Genomic DNA, 15,713 nt, shown 5'->3' on the forward strand with positions numbered 1-15,713 from the left:
GACTCACATGAGAGATGCAACTACTCAATCACTTAAAGAGAGTGAAAAATCCACACACGTACTCACATGAGAGATGCAACTATACAATCACTTAAAGTGAGTGAAAGTGTTCCAAATGTAAAACTTGCTTTTTAATGTATTGTTCCGAAGTTCACCATGTGCTAGAAAATGGTATATAAAATATTGTTTAACACTTGCTTGTAGTTTGATTTTTGATCTATGAGATCTATTAACAGGTCCTATTTGTTTTCTTGTTGAGCTGAATGATGTGTCTACCGCGAATATCGAAACCCAGTTTTTAGCGTTATAAGTCCTCAAACTTACTGCCACTGATCTAAAGAATGGCTAAACTCTTTAGAATAATTAAAAATTTAAAGAAATATTTCACATAAATACATTTATATATTAATAAAAAAAAAACATCGATCCTCGAAAGTTTATTGCAAGAGATTTAGTTCCACTATTTAAAAATAGATGTCGCGTGTGTGAGCGATTGTTCTGGTATATGGTGTTTACCAATCAGTCTAATGGTGAAGCTTGTTTGAATAGAAGTACAGTAAAACTTGAAACATGTGTGCAAGGGCGGTGATAATAATGAATATGAAACTTCTCACGTTATGGTGTGCTAGAAGGTTTTTTTATTATTATTTCAAGTTACTCGGTGGTATTTACGTGAAACCAAGTACGTCACATTGGTCAGCGTTGATATGAGGTTCCGTGGTTCGCGTCTCGTTATTGCAAAAATCATCATAATAATAATAACAATAAAAAAATCGTATTCTGTACTTTGGGGGCACGGGTGCGTTATAAGAGAGCCGATTAAATCCCAGTATTCGGTCTGACGAGACTATCCCCATAGTTGGTGGCGGGTGGTGTTGACTAGCTGCTTTCCCTCTAGTCTATCACTGCTAAATTAGAGACGGCTAGCACAGATAACCTTCGTGTAGCTTTGCACGAAATTCAACAAAATATGCCATTTACGTAAAATAATGCATCATAGAGTTCGGAATTGTTCCGTGTTGTATTTTACCCCAATTATATTTGTTTGCACCCCAATTATTTTTGTTTGCATCGTAGAAAATAATAGCCTGCTTTCTGGTCGGAGGAATAATTGTCACAATCAATGTATTATCATGAATCTAAAACGCTCCACTAATTTAAATCTTGGGAACACGATTTTATGTGCAAGGTATCTCTCAACCTACCTTTTTTTTATTATTGTTATAGCTTAATCTCTAGTAATAACCTCGATGTTTTCATTCTTCGTATATACAAAGGTATGAAAGAAATTACATCAATTCTTTGCTCGAGATAATGTTAAACTAGGTGTTCAAAGCCCATATCGTCGTTAACCTTGTCCATACCCATGTCTTGAAAACGTGAATTGTTTCTTTGTTTTAGAACCAAACCACCTTTGGTGAGCTGCTGTGTTCACCGTGGATTTTAACGTTGTAGGTGCATAAACGTACCACTGTCCCGCCGGAGGGACGAGGACGGGAATAGTGGGAAGTCTGTGAAAAAAACAGAGATCGATTGATTCCATTGGAGGGGGGGGGTCATTTTACTGCACTGAACACTGATGACAGATGATAATTTTACTGCACTGAAGACTGATGACAGATGATAATTTTACTCTTCGTATATACGTTTGAAGTTGTTAGAATAACATTTAAATTTGAAAACCTGACAAATAGAAAACAGTCTGCTGTAATTCCCACAGCGGCATGTCTCCAAATCTGTAACGCTAGAAACCGGGTTTCGATATCCGTGGTGAGCAGAGCCCCAATATCCCTTTGTGTAGCTTTGTGCTTAACTATAAACAAACAGTAAATATGATCATCCGTCATGAGTTTTCAGTAGAGTAAAATTATCATCTGCTTTTAAATTTTGTGCAGTAAAATAACCATCTGTTATCAGGTTCAGTATAGTACGATTATCATCTGTCATGAGTTTTCACTATAGTAAAATAAAACTAACATCTGTAATGTAAAAATTATCATAAGTAATATGTTTTCAGTATAATAACTCTTATCGTCTGTTATCAGTTTCAGTACAGTAAAACTGTTATCTGTTATCAATATAGAAAAAAATTATCATCCGTCTTCAGTTTTTAGCATAGTAAAAATGATTAGTTTATAACACGTTTTAGTACAATAAAAGTATTTGTTGTCAGTTTCAGTAGAGCAAAATTACCATCTCGCACCAGTTATAAGCCTAGTTAATTTGATTATTTGTCATTAAATGTAGTATAGTAAAAACGATCATTTATAATATGTTTCAATACAGTAAAAATTATCGTCTGGCATCAGTTTTAGGCCTAGTAAACATGATCATCTCTCATTAAATTAAGTATAGTAAAAACGATCATTTATAATATGTTTCAATACAGTAAAAATTATCGTCTGGCATCAGTTTTAGGCCTAGTAAACATGATCATATCTCATTAAATTAAGTATAGTAAAAAGGATTATTTATAATATGTTTCAGTACAGTAAAAATTATCGTCTGGCATCAGTTTTAGTTTAGTAAAAATTATCACCTGTGATCCGTTTTCGTACAGGAAAAGTTTCTGTTACCAGTTTCAGTACAGTCAATTTATCATCTGTCATTAGTGTTGTTATAATAAAAACGGTCATTTCTAATTAGTTTTAAAACTGTAGAAGTAAAATTTTATTAGCTTGGGAGAAGTAAAATTATCATCTCTCGTCAGTTTTTAGTAAACTAGAATTATAATCTGTCACGAGTTTTCAATATAGTAGAAATTAGCATGTCAGTTATATTTGTAAAAGTTTCACCTAAAACTGTTTATACTTTAGCCCATTGTGTAGCTTGGTGCTTAATACCAAACAAACAATTTTTCTATTTTTATTTATTTATTTTTTCTTCTTGTGAGCAACCACCATTCCACATCTGGCTACAGACAACGAAAGGTGGTAAAGATGTGGGACGTTGTGGGCTAGAGCACCCACATCTGCTCTTTTTTCTCTTTCTTTTCTTAATCATGTGAGGCCTTCGAAGTTGAGGTTAAATTGAATAGACGATATAGCCCCAACGCAATTAGGGTCTTACTTCCGTAGTACCCCTAAAAACAAGGACACATTACATAATGACCCATCTTAAGATTCGTGCCCTGATGTTGGATGTTTGTATTGTAGCTGCAAGTTCTTTTACTGGTTACATAAGTTACAAAATTAACTCTTATTTACTATTACTTAGGACTTTTAATTCTCCTAACCATTACTGAACAAAGCGTAGAAAAAAAAATAATTTCCTTAAATTCGAAACTTTAATCAGCCACAATATTCCAAACAATAGATCGTAGTGCCATCTCGAGACACCTCTAAGAACTACATCAAACTATCCGCTTGAAAAATGCAGATAAACTATAATGAAATATAATGCACTATATTTTGTCCATCATTTAACACTTCCATCAGTTCCACAGATTTCAGGTTTCTTTTAATTATCTGTGCTCTGCCCACCACGGGTATCGAAACACGGTTTCTAGCGTTGTAAGTCCGTAGACATACCGCTGTGCCACTGGGGGGCTAAATAGAAAAATAATTCAAAAGACCAACAAAAAAACCAGCAAGAAATAATATAATACATTACATCAATGGGGGACACAGTAAAACTAGTCCTTGAACTTATCATTCCAGCCACCAATATGATGCTTGGACATATATATACCAATGTATTTTAATGGGTTCGAGGAGAAACCTTTAATGTAAAGGTATTTTAATGGGTTCGAGAAGAAAACTTTAATGTAAAGGTATTTTAATGGGTTCGAGGAGAAACCTTTAATGTAATGGTATTTTAATGGGTTCGAGGAGAAACCTTTAATGTAAAGGTATTTTAATGGGTTCGAGAAGAAAACTTTAATGTAAAGGTTATTTTAATGGGTTCGAGAAGAAAACTTTAATGAAATATTTTAAATTATTTTATAATAAATACTGAAAATATTTAATTTTTTATTCTATTTTAATATTTTATTCTATTATTTCTTGCTGTTTTTTATTTCATTTTATTTTTTATTTTCTTGTGAGCAACAACCTTCTCACATCTGGCTGCAGACAACGAAAGTTGGAAAAGATGTGGGACGTTGTGGGCTAGAGCACCCACATCTGCTCTTTTTTTTTCTTTTTTATTCTTAATCATGTGAGGCCTTCGAAGTTGAGGTTAAACTGGATAGATGGTGTACCCGCAACACAATTTCGGTCTCATTTACGCCAGTATCTCTTAAAAACCAGGGAACATTATTACATAATGACCCACCTTATGATTTGTGCCCTGGTGTTGGATGTTTGTATTGTGGCTCAGATTTGTTCCCCCTCTCTCTCATGAACTTACATTTAATTTTATATATTTCCACTACCAAACCTCTATATATAAAGTAAAAGTCATTACAAATAAGACCCGTCGAGAAAGAAGAGCAGACGACAGAAAATGAAGATCTTGGAAGGTGATAAATATGTTGTTGTCTTTTTCGTACTAGTAATATAAAGACCAAAGCTTCTAGTTATACAAATAATTGTCTTGAAATTAGTATAAAAAAAAAGAACTCTGCAATGACTAAGAAAGTAAATATATTTGCTTAAGACAGTTAGAAATTTTTGTCTTGCTACACTATTTCATTAGCGTATTTCTTTATATATGTATCTGTATTCCAGCTGTGAGCGCTGGACTTGCAATCTGCGGGTAGTGGGATCGAAACCTGGCGCCTTTTCAGACGTGAGGGTGTCATAGTGTGGCAGTCGACTCCAATATTATTTAGTATAAAATAGTCCAAGAGTTGGCGGTGGGCGCTGCCTGTCGGTTGTCTTCCCTGTGGTTAGCAGCTCAAAATTTGGGATGACGGTGGACATCTATTGTAGCTTTGCCATTGAACAAGCAAACAAATATGTAAATATCCGTCACTTTCGAATAGTGACAGGATAGTCAAATACATCCGATAGGTAGCGTTTTGTTGCAAATCTGGTTTTACTTTTATATCTGTAGCAATGTTTTATTTGTTATTTTCGTGGCAATATTTTTATACACACTTGTTCTATGTTGTGGTATTGTTTGAATACGTGCTACCGGTAATGCTATATCTACTCCCAAAAATAACTGATTCCAGAATCTAGCTTCAACAGTAACGAATAGTATGACATTAGCAATCACCTAAATTTGTATATGACCTGCATTTAAAAAACGAGTGATAAAACTTTTGAATGAACGTAAATGTAGTTTATTTTGTTTACAATAGGGTTAGCGAAATATATATTTATTTTTTTACCTCTCTGTTCTTTCTGCCCCCCCAGTGACACAGCGGTATGTCTGCGGACTTACAACTCTAGAAACCGGGTTTCGATACCCGTGGTGGGCAGAGCACAGATATCCCATTGTGTAGCTTTGTGCTTAATTTCAAACCAAACAAACTGTTCTTTCTATACTAGCCTTGAATTGAAGTAATGCCATCTATCGGCAAATTGATAATGATTATCTCTAAGATTGTTGTTTGACAAAAAACGGTTTGTCCTTACCTGGGTCGTGACCTGAAATTATATCAGGTCAACACATTGACACATAGCTGTAAGTGAGTATAATTCGCAATCTTTACATTTTTCTAAATATTCAGATAAAACAGAAAGTAAAAATTTATTCCGCTACCGTGTTAAAAACTTGTTATGTATACCAGAGTGGCCTGGCATGGCCAGGTGGTTAGTGCGCTCGACTTGCATCTGCGGGTCGCGGGTTCGAATCCACGTCCCACCAAACATGCTCGCCCTTTCAGCCGTGGGGGGGCGTTATAATGTGACGGTCAATCCCACTATTCGTTGGTAAAAAAGAGTAGCCCAAGAGTTGGCGGTGGGTGATAATGACTAGCTGCCTTACACTGCTAAATTAGGGACGGCTAGCGCAGACAGCCCTCGTGTAGCTTTGCACGAAATTCAAAACAAATATATACCAGTACTGTGTTATGGATATGAATGTGTTACTAGCTAATAAATAAAATTTTTTGGTTTTTAACTTTGTGTAACTTTCTTCATGATTTACTTTTTTATTCAAGTGTCGTTTTACAGCTAGTCTAGAACAAACTTTTACAGTACAGCAAAAGCCGTAACATTGTCACGTCCACTAATACGGTAAAAAAATGAATTCTGTTTAACTTAACGTGAACTTTTATAAACCACAAAAATGATATTGTCTCCGGATCAACGCCCTCTAACGTTGAACCGTAACTGGTAGACTAGGAATCCCGTGGTAGTTATGTCCTAGCTCGAGGATAGGGATGGGGAGGAAGGTTATTACTTATTTAAATTAAACTACCGAAGATGATCCCTGGGTTTGACAGGAGCTTTAATTTATCCACGGATTTTAAACACGGCTCTAGTTTATGTGTATGGTCTCAGTGTCTAGCGCATCTGTTAGTGATATCAAGTCGCACGCGAGACTGCAGCACGAGCAGAGTTAGTGTCCTGATAAGATTTACGAGCACTGCAAGGCAAATCGATACGGTGTAATGTTGGACTTACAAGGCAGCCTTGTGTTCGGCCTCAAGGCATCACATACAATGTGGAGGGCTCGGGCTTTGAGATTATGACGCTGGTCTTTATAAGTGATCTTAGAAGCCATGTCGGTGTCATGTTCAGTTCGTTAGTGATGTATATCAGCACCTTGTGAGTAGAGGGCGTTGACGTCAAAGTAGCTCTTTTGATTTTGTTTCAATATAAGTTTAAGATATGGCCAACCATCCAGAGCACAGTAACCAGGGGGTTAATCTTTCGTGTCACCATACCTACGTAACGTGTTTAGAAAGTTTCATCAATAGGAGTGATAAAAATTTGATATTCATCAATATGCTAGCTTATTCCTTCCAATACGATAATTTGTTATAAATATTTACGAGAAATTAATAGCAACGCCAAACATAAGTAATTGATTAACATTTATATTGTACAAACAACCTCGGGGAAATGGGGAAAACCTATACATCGTTAGTAGACACGATTATTTAACGTTTACGTTAAAACAGTTATAGTCTTCACATTCAAGACTTGAGTCATGTTTACAGTTATAGAAAAGTTTGTGCTAATCTATAAGAAATGTATTTTTTATATGAAATTAACTAGTTAATTTTAGGTTCATTAATAAAATAATATTAAACACACATGCCCGCCAGTGGCACAGCGGTATGTCTGGGAACTTACAACAATAGAATCCGGGTTTCGATACCCGTGGTGGGCAGAGCACAAATAGTCCATTGTGTAGCTTTGTGTTTAATTACAAACAAAAATAAACACACATAATATATCAATGTTTATTAAATAACGTGTAAAAGAAACTTCACGTATTATGAGTTCCGAAACATTCTCACCTCAGATTACCATGGTTACAAGATTCGTCCTCTTCCGATCTTTTTGCCCAATTTTATAAATTATTATAAAGAAGAAAAAATAGGTTGACTTTCAAAATGATTTAAAGAAATGTAGTTTAAAAAGATTTATTTCTATGTTTTTGTTTTGTTTTTATAAATCTTCTGGACTTTAGAAAACATTAGGTAAATAAAAAACATTTATCTAAAATGTAGATATCTGAATTAATCAAGAATTAACATTAACACAATCAGAACTGCATATTTTAAATAATAGTTAACGTACGTTAGAACGAAACGCTCAGTTTCCCAAAAACTCGGATGAAATAATACTATTTTGGCTAATAGATGGCAGCAGTTGCATAATCGCTATGTATTTTACTTGGGCCAAACTCAGCCTACGTGCCTCGTTACCGAAAAGAAAATCGCGCTTCGCCCTTTGGATTCATGGGTGCGTCAAATCCCACCATTCGGTCTGCGAAGAGTAGCTCAAGAGTTGGAGATGGGTGATTTTGACTAGCTGCCTTTCCTCCAGTTTATCACTTCAAAACTGGGGAAGGCTAGCTCAGGAGCTTTGCACGAAATTTGAATAAAAACAAACAAAAAATCTACTTTTCGTAATTCCTATAACTTGTTCGTTGAACTTCGCGCAAATCTACTCGAGTGATATCTGCGCTAGCCGTCCCTAATTAAGAAATGATAAACTAGAGGAAAGGCAGCTAGTCAACACCACTCACCGCCAACTCTTGGGAAACTCTAATCGAATTGTGAGATTTGCCGTCACATTATAACGCCCACAAGGTTGAAAGGTGGAACATGATCGGTGATATGATTCGAATCGCAGATTGCGAGTCAAGCGCCATAACCAACAGGCTATGGCAGGCCCCATTTATACAAAGAGAGTCATACGACGAATAAATAACAGTAATTTTCGCTGAAAATGAGACCCAGGAACATCAAGACTCGGGGAAAAAATAAGACATAAGCAGCAAGTTAAACACTAAAAAAATGAGGGTTTAAGCAGCGAGTAAAAATCTATAGAAATTAGCAGCAATGTTTAAGCAGAAATGTGAGTTTAAGCAGCAAGTAAAACTCTAAAGAAATGTGGGTTTAAGCAACAAGTAAAACTCTATAGAAATGTGGGTTTAAGCAACAAGTAAAACACAAAAATTGTGAGTTTAAGCAGCAAGTAAAACCATATAGAAGTAAGAATTTAAGCAGCAAATAAAACTCTATAGAAATGTGGGTTTAAGCAACAAGTAAAACATAAAAAATGTGGGTTTAAGCAACAAGTAAAACACCAAAAATGAGGGTTTAAGCAGCGAGTAAAAATCTATAGAAATTAGCAGCAATGTTTAAGCAGAAATGTGAGTTTAAGCAGCAAGTAAAACTCTATAGAAATGTGGGTTTAAGCAACAAGTAAAACACAAAAATTGTGAGTTTAAGCAGCAAGTAAAACCATATAGAAGTAAGAATTTAAGCAGCAAATAAAACTCTATAGAAATGTGGGTTTAAGCAACAAGTAAAACACAAAAAATGAGGGTTTAAACAGCGAGTAAACCCTATAGAAATGTGAGTTTAAGCAACAAGTAAAACCCTATAGAAATATAAGTTTAAGCAGCAAGTAAAACCCTAAAAAATGGAAGTTTAAGCTGCAAGTAAACCCCTAAAACAGGCGAGTTTAAGCAACAAGTAAATCCCGGCGAAGTTCGACGTCTTAGGCAACATTTGCTTGATGTCACAACTGCCAAATTTCACAAAGTCCTAAAATTATTCACCAAAATAAGTTATTATAATAAATAACAGTAAATCAGTCTCATAACATCAATAGTGTGTGTGTGTGCGTGTTTGTTCGTTTAAATGTTACGACAATAAAACATACAAATAAAAGAGTAGAGTATGTTCAAGTGCGGGTTAACATTGTATGTATTGTTAATTAGCGGGTTAACACTGTATAGATTGTTAAAGAACAGGTTATCAGTAGTATAAATTGTTAATATGAGAGTTATCATTAATATAGTTTGGTTCGTGTGCAAGTTATCTTAAGATAAACTGTTAATCTGTGGATTACCGCAGTATACATTCTTAATGTACAAGTAACCATTGTATTATTTGTTAATTTGCAGATTATCACGTTCGAGTTTGTTAGTCAGTGCACGAGTTAGGTTTCGACGGTTTCAGAAAATTATCTGATTCAGTCATCCAGCCTGGAACTACGAAAGGAAAAATACAGTTCATACTAGTTCTTGTTCATTAGATACTTCTTCTTTATTTTGTAAAATGAACATTCTATTCGTTAATTTATTGTTGTTGTTTTTTTTTTTTTTCAATTACCTTAATGGTTAAAGTGATAGGGTAAATACAAGTCATGTCAAAGATGACAAAATCAACTATTACAGGAAGCTCAGAACAGTCTGGTGATATAATAGTGGTGCATAGTGGTGCCATCTGCCGGACATTGCTGGAACGATTATCACTCTAACACTTTTATTATTATTATTTATTTATTTGTGAAGTAAAATTTCACGAAAATGGTATCTTATTATACGTAAATTTGCTAGTTTTATTATGGTGTGCTACATAACTTGGGATGGATAACACAAAGTAAGCATCCAGAAAAGGAATTAACGGAATGTCGCGAAACAGTAATGTTAAAAAGGGAGCCGATAAGGAGTAGACAAGACATATGGTGATCCATTCCTTAACTTGTTGCTGATACCGTCTCGTGAGTGTAAGACTCGCGTAAACAGCGCGCTTATTAATGTACGTCATTTGTCACTGTCACGTGATAATGGTGTGTTTTCTACCGAGATGTCGCTCGACTTTCAGAAGACTTGGGCAGGCTATAGCTTGACACTTCTATTCATCTCCCCTACCCCCTTTTCCATCCACCAGGCCTACTCATAACATCCATGTATTTAACCTTTCCCCTCCCCCTCAACTTTTCACGTGCGAGTTTAGTAGGCTAAGGCTCAGGCCTTTCTTAGACAGTATATTTTTACATGGAAGTTGTAACGATAATTAGCACCAAGATCCGGGCAACATGAGTCTAGCTTCAAACTGCTGAATGTATTTATGACAAGTGCGTAATATTAAACGAACCGTTGAAGAAGGGAAAGCACAAGATGGGTGGGAGGAGGAGAAGAACAGGGGGAGTGCAAGCCCGAAGTGAACAATACTATAAAAGGCGCCTAATATTCTATCCAAGAGATCCTCACATTCTTCAAGGGCTGCTTTCTAGTATGACAGTCATCTAGAAATAAAAACAAATCTGTATTTTTCCATTTCATAATAACTTCAATAATTTATGTTCTTTTTAATCTTAGGCGGAGAAAAGAAATGACATTTTTTTATCATCAAAAAATTATCAAATTTTTCATGATCACGAAATACTTTATACGTACGCTAAAGCGCCCTCTGTCTTCTCATGCACGTTTAGCACATTCCTCTCATATTAAATGTGTTTAAGTTTTCGCGTGACTTATCAAACATCAACGAGCTAATAGATGTTTTTTTTCTATTTATTTATTCAGAAAATAAAACGTTTATTCTAGCATACATATCCAAGAATGTGACACTTTTTACACACAAGAACGTGCAAAAGAAATGATTTATTTGCTGTAACAAAAAAACTAATAAAAAATCAGTATTCGTGCACCGTATTTTCTGGTGAGAGTATGAGTTGGTAGAAAAGGTGTGATTATTCATAATCACGAAGTCTCACAGAAATCGTGTGAAACAACGAACATCTGCTATCGGTGAAAATCCTCTCCAAGAGTAGACAGATCGTATATTAAAAAGTCACTGAATAAGCCCATTATTATAAGAGGTAATTAACCTACAAGTCTGTTGCCACAAGACTATGGTGTGTCCATTTGTATGCAAGAATGGGACAGACAGCGGTGTGAGGTCTAGCATGTTATGATAGCGATGTTGAGGAACTGAAGTCTGCTGTGTTATTAGGCACTGTTTAATGAAGAGCTCGGGAAGGCGGGCTGGGAAAGGGTTTTTTTTTCGTGAGAAACTGGTACAGAGGATTTTTCTGATGACATAAATAATGGCCTGCATCGTCACAATGGTCACGAACAGTATAACAGAGAACAGAATAAGTATCTAAGCAACGTTCTTCTGTTTCTGTTTCCAAGTTTTATTTGGAATGATGACCTAACCCTAAAATATGAGCTTTTGGCACCGTGTAATTTAGTATTCTTTTTTTTTGTACTTGAATAATTGAACCAAAAATGTCTTAATAGACACCCGCGGGGCACTTAGTTTTCTCTGTTCCTAAGCAACCAATAAATAGTAAAAGAAAGAACGCGTGTAAAACCCTCAATGGCGATGAACGTTGCATCTAGGTATGGATGAATCTTTATTTTAAAATATCCCGCAAACGTTTTGTGTACATCTTAGATATTTTTTAATTAGAATGAAATTTCAAGAATATGTAGTTACTTATACATGGCCTTTAGGATACGCCCAATAATATAATATCCAATCTGGGATACGTATTGAACTACTTTAAGTTTGAAAGGAAATGTGCACAACCAATTAAAGTTTCTAGTCTTTTAATGCTTGGATACGGCTTGAATGGGTAATGAAGAAAAACTTTAATATAAGTTTAACGAAGTTTTGTCCTGATAATGTACCTGATGATGACAAAACCTTGTTAAACTTATATCAAAGTTTTTCTTCATTACCCATTCAAGCCGTCTCTAAGCATTATTAGTCTCAAAGTGGGTTCCTCGTCATCGAATTTTCTAGTCTTTAGTTTTCAATACTTAACGCCCTCTGGTGGATCAGTAGTAAGTCTGAAGCTTTATAACGCTAAAAATCCGGAGTATAGTGAGTGGAGTATAACTTTGTATTTAATGGCAGATATGTAAAGTGTGCTTAACCAGCATCGGAAATTTTAATTAAAGTAGCCACGACTCTTGTTTCAAAGCTCACCCCCCCCCTAATTTTAATTAAAGTAGCCACGACTCTTGTTTCAAAGCTCACCCCCTAGTTTTAATTAAAGTAGCCACGACTCTTGTTTCAAAGCTCACCCCCCTAATTTTAATTAAAGTAGCCACGACTCTTGTTTCAAAGCTCCCCCCCCCCTAGTTTCGTAAAAGTCACTTTCATTCATGAAATTGTAACACGTATTTCATAAGAAGCAATAAATATTTTTAAAACAATAATATTATTCAACTGATTAACCTCATATACCATTTACTATGAACAATACAGTCACTCCAAACAAAGTTGTGTGTTTGGAGAATAAAGCGTGCTTGAAACTGGTGTCCCCCATCATATGAATATTTTGGATTCGGTAATTAAGATCTAGTGAGATCGGGTAGTAGTACTATTATTTGACTATCATTCTTATAACGCATACAGGCCCCAAAGTGTGGAACGCTCTCTGGTTTTTTTTTTGTTGTTTTGTTTTTTAAATAAGTGTTGTTCTATAGAAGCTATTGTTACATATCGTAAACCTAAACTATCTTATAGGCTCATAATGTGATTGTCATGTAGGTGTAAAACACTACGTATAGTGTTTTAAAGAGTATGCATTGTTGATGACCCTTGACCTTTCCACTTTAGAATACGTTATGGAGAATTAGTAGGTAACTTTTAATAAAAATATAACTCTAGTGGCTTATAACAATAAAAATCGGGTTTCAATACCCGTGGTGAGTAAAGTACAGATATCCCATTACGTATCTTTGTACTTAATACCCGTGGTGAGTAAAGTACAGATATCCCATTACGTATTTTTGTACTTAATACCCGTGGTGAGTAAAGTACAGATATCCCATTACGTATTTTTGTACTTAATACCCGTGGTGAGTAAAGCATAGATATCCCATTACGTATTTTTGTACTTAATACCCGTGGTGAGTATATAGTACAGATATCCCATTACGTATTTTTGTACTTAATACCCGTGGTGAGTATACAGTACAGATATCCCATTATGTATTTTTGTACTTAATACCCGTGGTGAGTAAAGCATAGATATCCCATTACGTATCTTTGTACTTAATACCCGTGGTGAGTGGAGTACAGATATCCCATTATGTATTTTTGTACTTAATACCCGTGGTGAGTAGAGTACAGATATCCCATTATGTATTTTTGTACTTAATACCCGTGGTGAGTAAAGTACAGATATCCCATTATGTATTTTTTTATTTAATAACCGTGGTGAGTAAAGTACAGATATCCCATTATGTATTTTTGTACTTAATACCCGTGGTGAGTAGAGTACAGATATTCCATTACGTATTTTTGTATTTAATAACCGTGGTGAGTAAAGTACAGATATCCAATTATGTAGCTTTGTACTTAACAACAGCCAAACGCAAGGAAGAAATAAAATTATTTTTATAATTACAATTTAATGACTGAACATTGATGAGGAGTTCAGAAAAGTTTTTATCCAAATAACAAACAACAGAAATTTAAAAAAAAAGATACATTTTTAAAGAGAAATTAGCTAAAATTAAATCAAGAAAAAAAAAAACGAGAAGAATTTAACATTTACGAAGGTAAAAGAAATTTAACCACTTTATAAAACTTACAAAGATTTTTCGAGAAGGAAATGTTTGGTTTGTTTTGAATTTCGCTACACAATGGGCTATCTGTGCTCTGCCCACCACGGGTATCGAAACCCGGTTTCTAGCGTTGTAACTCCGCAGACATACCGCTGTGCCACTGGGGGGGGGGGCAGAGCTACACGAGGTCATCTGCGCTAGCCGTTCGTAATTTAGCAGTGATAAACTAGAGGGAAGGCAGCTAATCAACACCACCCACCGCCAACGCTTAGGCTACTCTTTTACCAACGAATAGTGGGATTGACCATCACATTATAAGGCTCCCTCGGCTGAAAGGACGAGCATGTTCAGTGTGACCTGGATTCGAACCCGCGACCTTCAGACTGCGAGTCGAGCGCCAACCACCAGGCCATGCCGGGCATAAAAGAGAAAGAAAAGGGACAGCAGCCCGAAATGTTTCCTCATTATTCGACGAAAAAGAATAACGTGGAAGAAAAATATAACAGAAAAGAAACCCAAGAAATGCCTGAAAGATAACATACAAATCTTTTAGTATCGCCCCCCCCCCAGTGGCACAGCGGTATGTCTGCGGACTTACAACGCTAGAAACCGGGTTTCGATACCCGTGGTGGGCAGAGCACAGATAGCCCTTGTGTAGCTTTAGTATCATTCCAATTTATCGCCAACCAGATATTAATTTTCCATAATATTGTTGTTAATTATTTCTGCTTTACTTTGAGTATCTTGCAGTTGCGCCCTAGATTTAAAGTTCGGTCTTTGATCGTAAAAGGATAGTTATTTTTATTTTATTTTTACGGTATGTTTTATTTTGGGGGGGGGACAGGGGACTAGGTATCTTTTGTTCAACGAGGAAGATCCGAACCGCTGGATTATACTGAGCTCTTTATTCTTAGCGAGACTTTTAATTGGTCTTCGCCGCCGTATCTTCACACCAAACGCCGCTTGACCCCGTGCAGTAAGCCTGTAATGCTATGTCAAGCGCTGCCATAAAATAGTTCTTCTTATGGTTCAAGGTGTGTCAGAACAATCCATAAATTCATTAGTTTCAGACATAAATCTGTTCGCGTTTCCCTCTGTTCATTCATAAAAAACTTCTTCATCCCTGATGAGCTAGTCCTACACGGTTTAATCACGCTACAATAACTTATGCATAGAGGTAACAACGACATTACGTTTTTCGCGTGGGCCGACACCTATTGGGCCAGCTTCTTAACGTTGTCTGTTTCCTCTCCACGTGTTGCTGGTGTTAAGAAATTCATCATCGATTAATGCGTGTAACCTAAACTTCTTGTCAAGTTATATAAAAAGCATGAAGAACAGTACGTTTTGTCCTTACCATGATGCACCTGTTAGATTCATGAGCGTCGAGTAAAAAATGTAAAAAAAAAAAACAACAACAACAGTGAAACGTCATACTGAACTGAAGAAATTCCAAAACACATAGCTTCTCTGTCCAACGCCACCTGTTTATATCTTGGTAGTCATTTGTCTTACGTCTCACCCTCTATTAATAAAATAAAGCATTACGTGACACCCTACTCATACATAAGATATACCCACTACCCTTGGTTCCTCAGTTCCTTTTAATATATTAAAACGTTACTTCACTTCCTTCGGGTAATACATTAAAACGTTACTCCACTTCCTTCTGGTAATACACTAAAACGTTACTCCACTTCCTTCGGGTAATACACTAAAACGTTACTCCACTTCCTTCGGGTAATACATTAAAACGTTACTCCACTTCCTTCGGGTAATACATTAAAACGTTACTCCACTTCCTTCTTGTAATACACTAA

At 35.8% G+C, this 15,713-nt stretch overlaps 1 long non-coding RNA gene across 1 annotated transcript in view; it reads right to left on the reverse strand.

Moving 5' to 3' along the window:
* Positions 1-10,511: 10,511 nt before the first annotated feature.
* LOC111088915 overlaps positions 10,512-15,713 on the reverse strand; it is a 58,958-nt gene continuing 53,756 nt past the window's right edge. The window contains exon 4 of the long non-coding RNA XR_002613290.1: positions 10,512-10,610. This is a non-coding gene — a long non-coding RNA (uncharacterized LOC111088915). The remainder of the gene's footprint in view (positions 10,611-15,713) is intronic.

This window comes from Limulus polyphemus, unplaced genomic scaffold (assembly GCF_000517525.1).
Source record: "Limulus polyphemus unplaced genomic scaffold, Limulus_polyphemus-2.1.2 Scaffold4724, whole genome shotgun sequence".
NCBI classification, from domain to species: domain Eukaryota; kingdom Metazoa; phylum Arthropoda; class Merostomata; order Xiphosura; family Limulidae; genus Limulus; species Limulus polyphemus.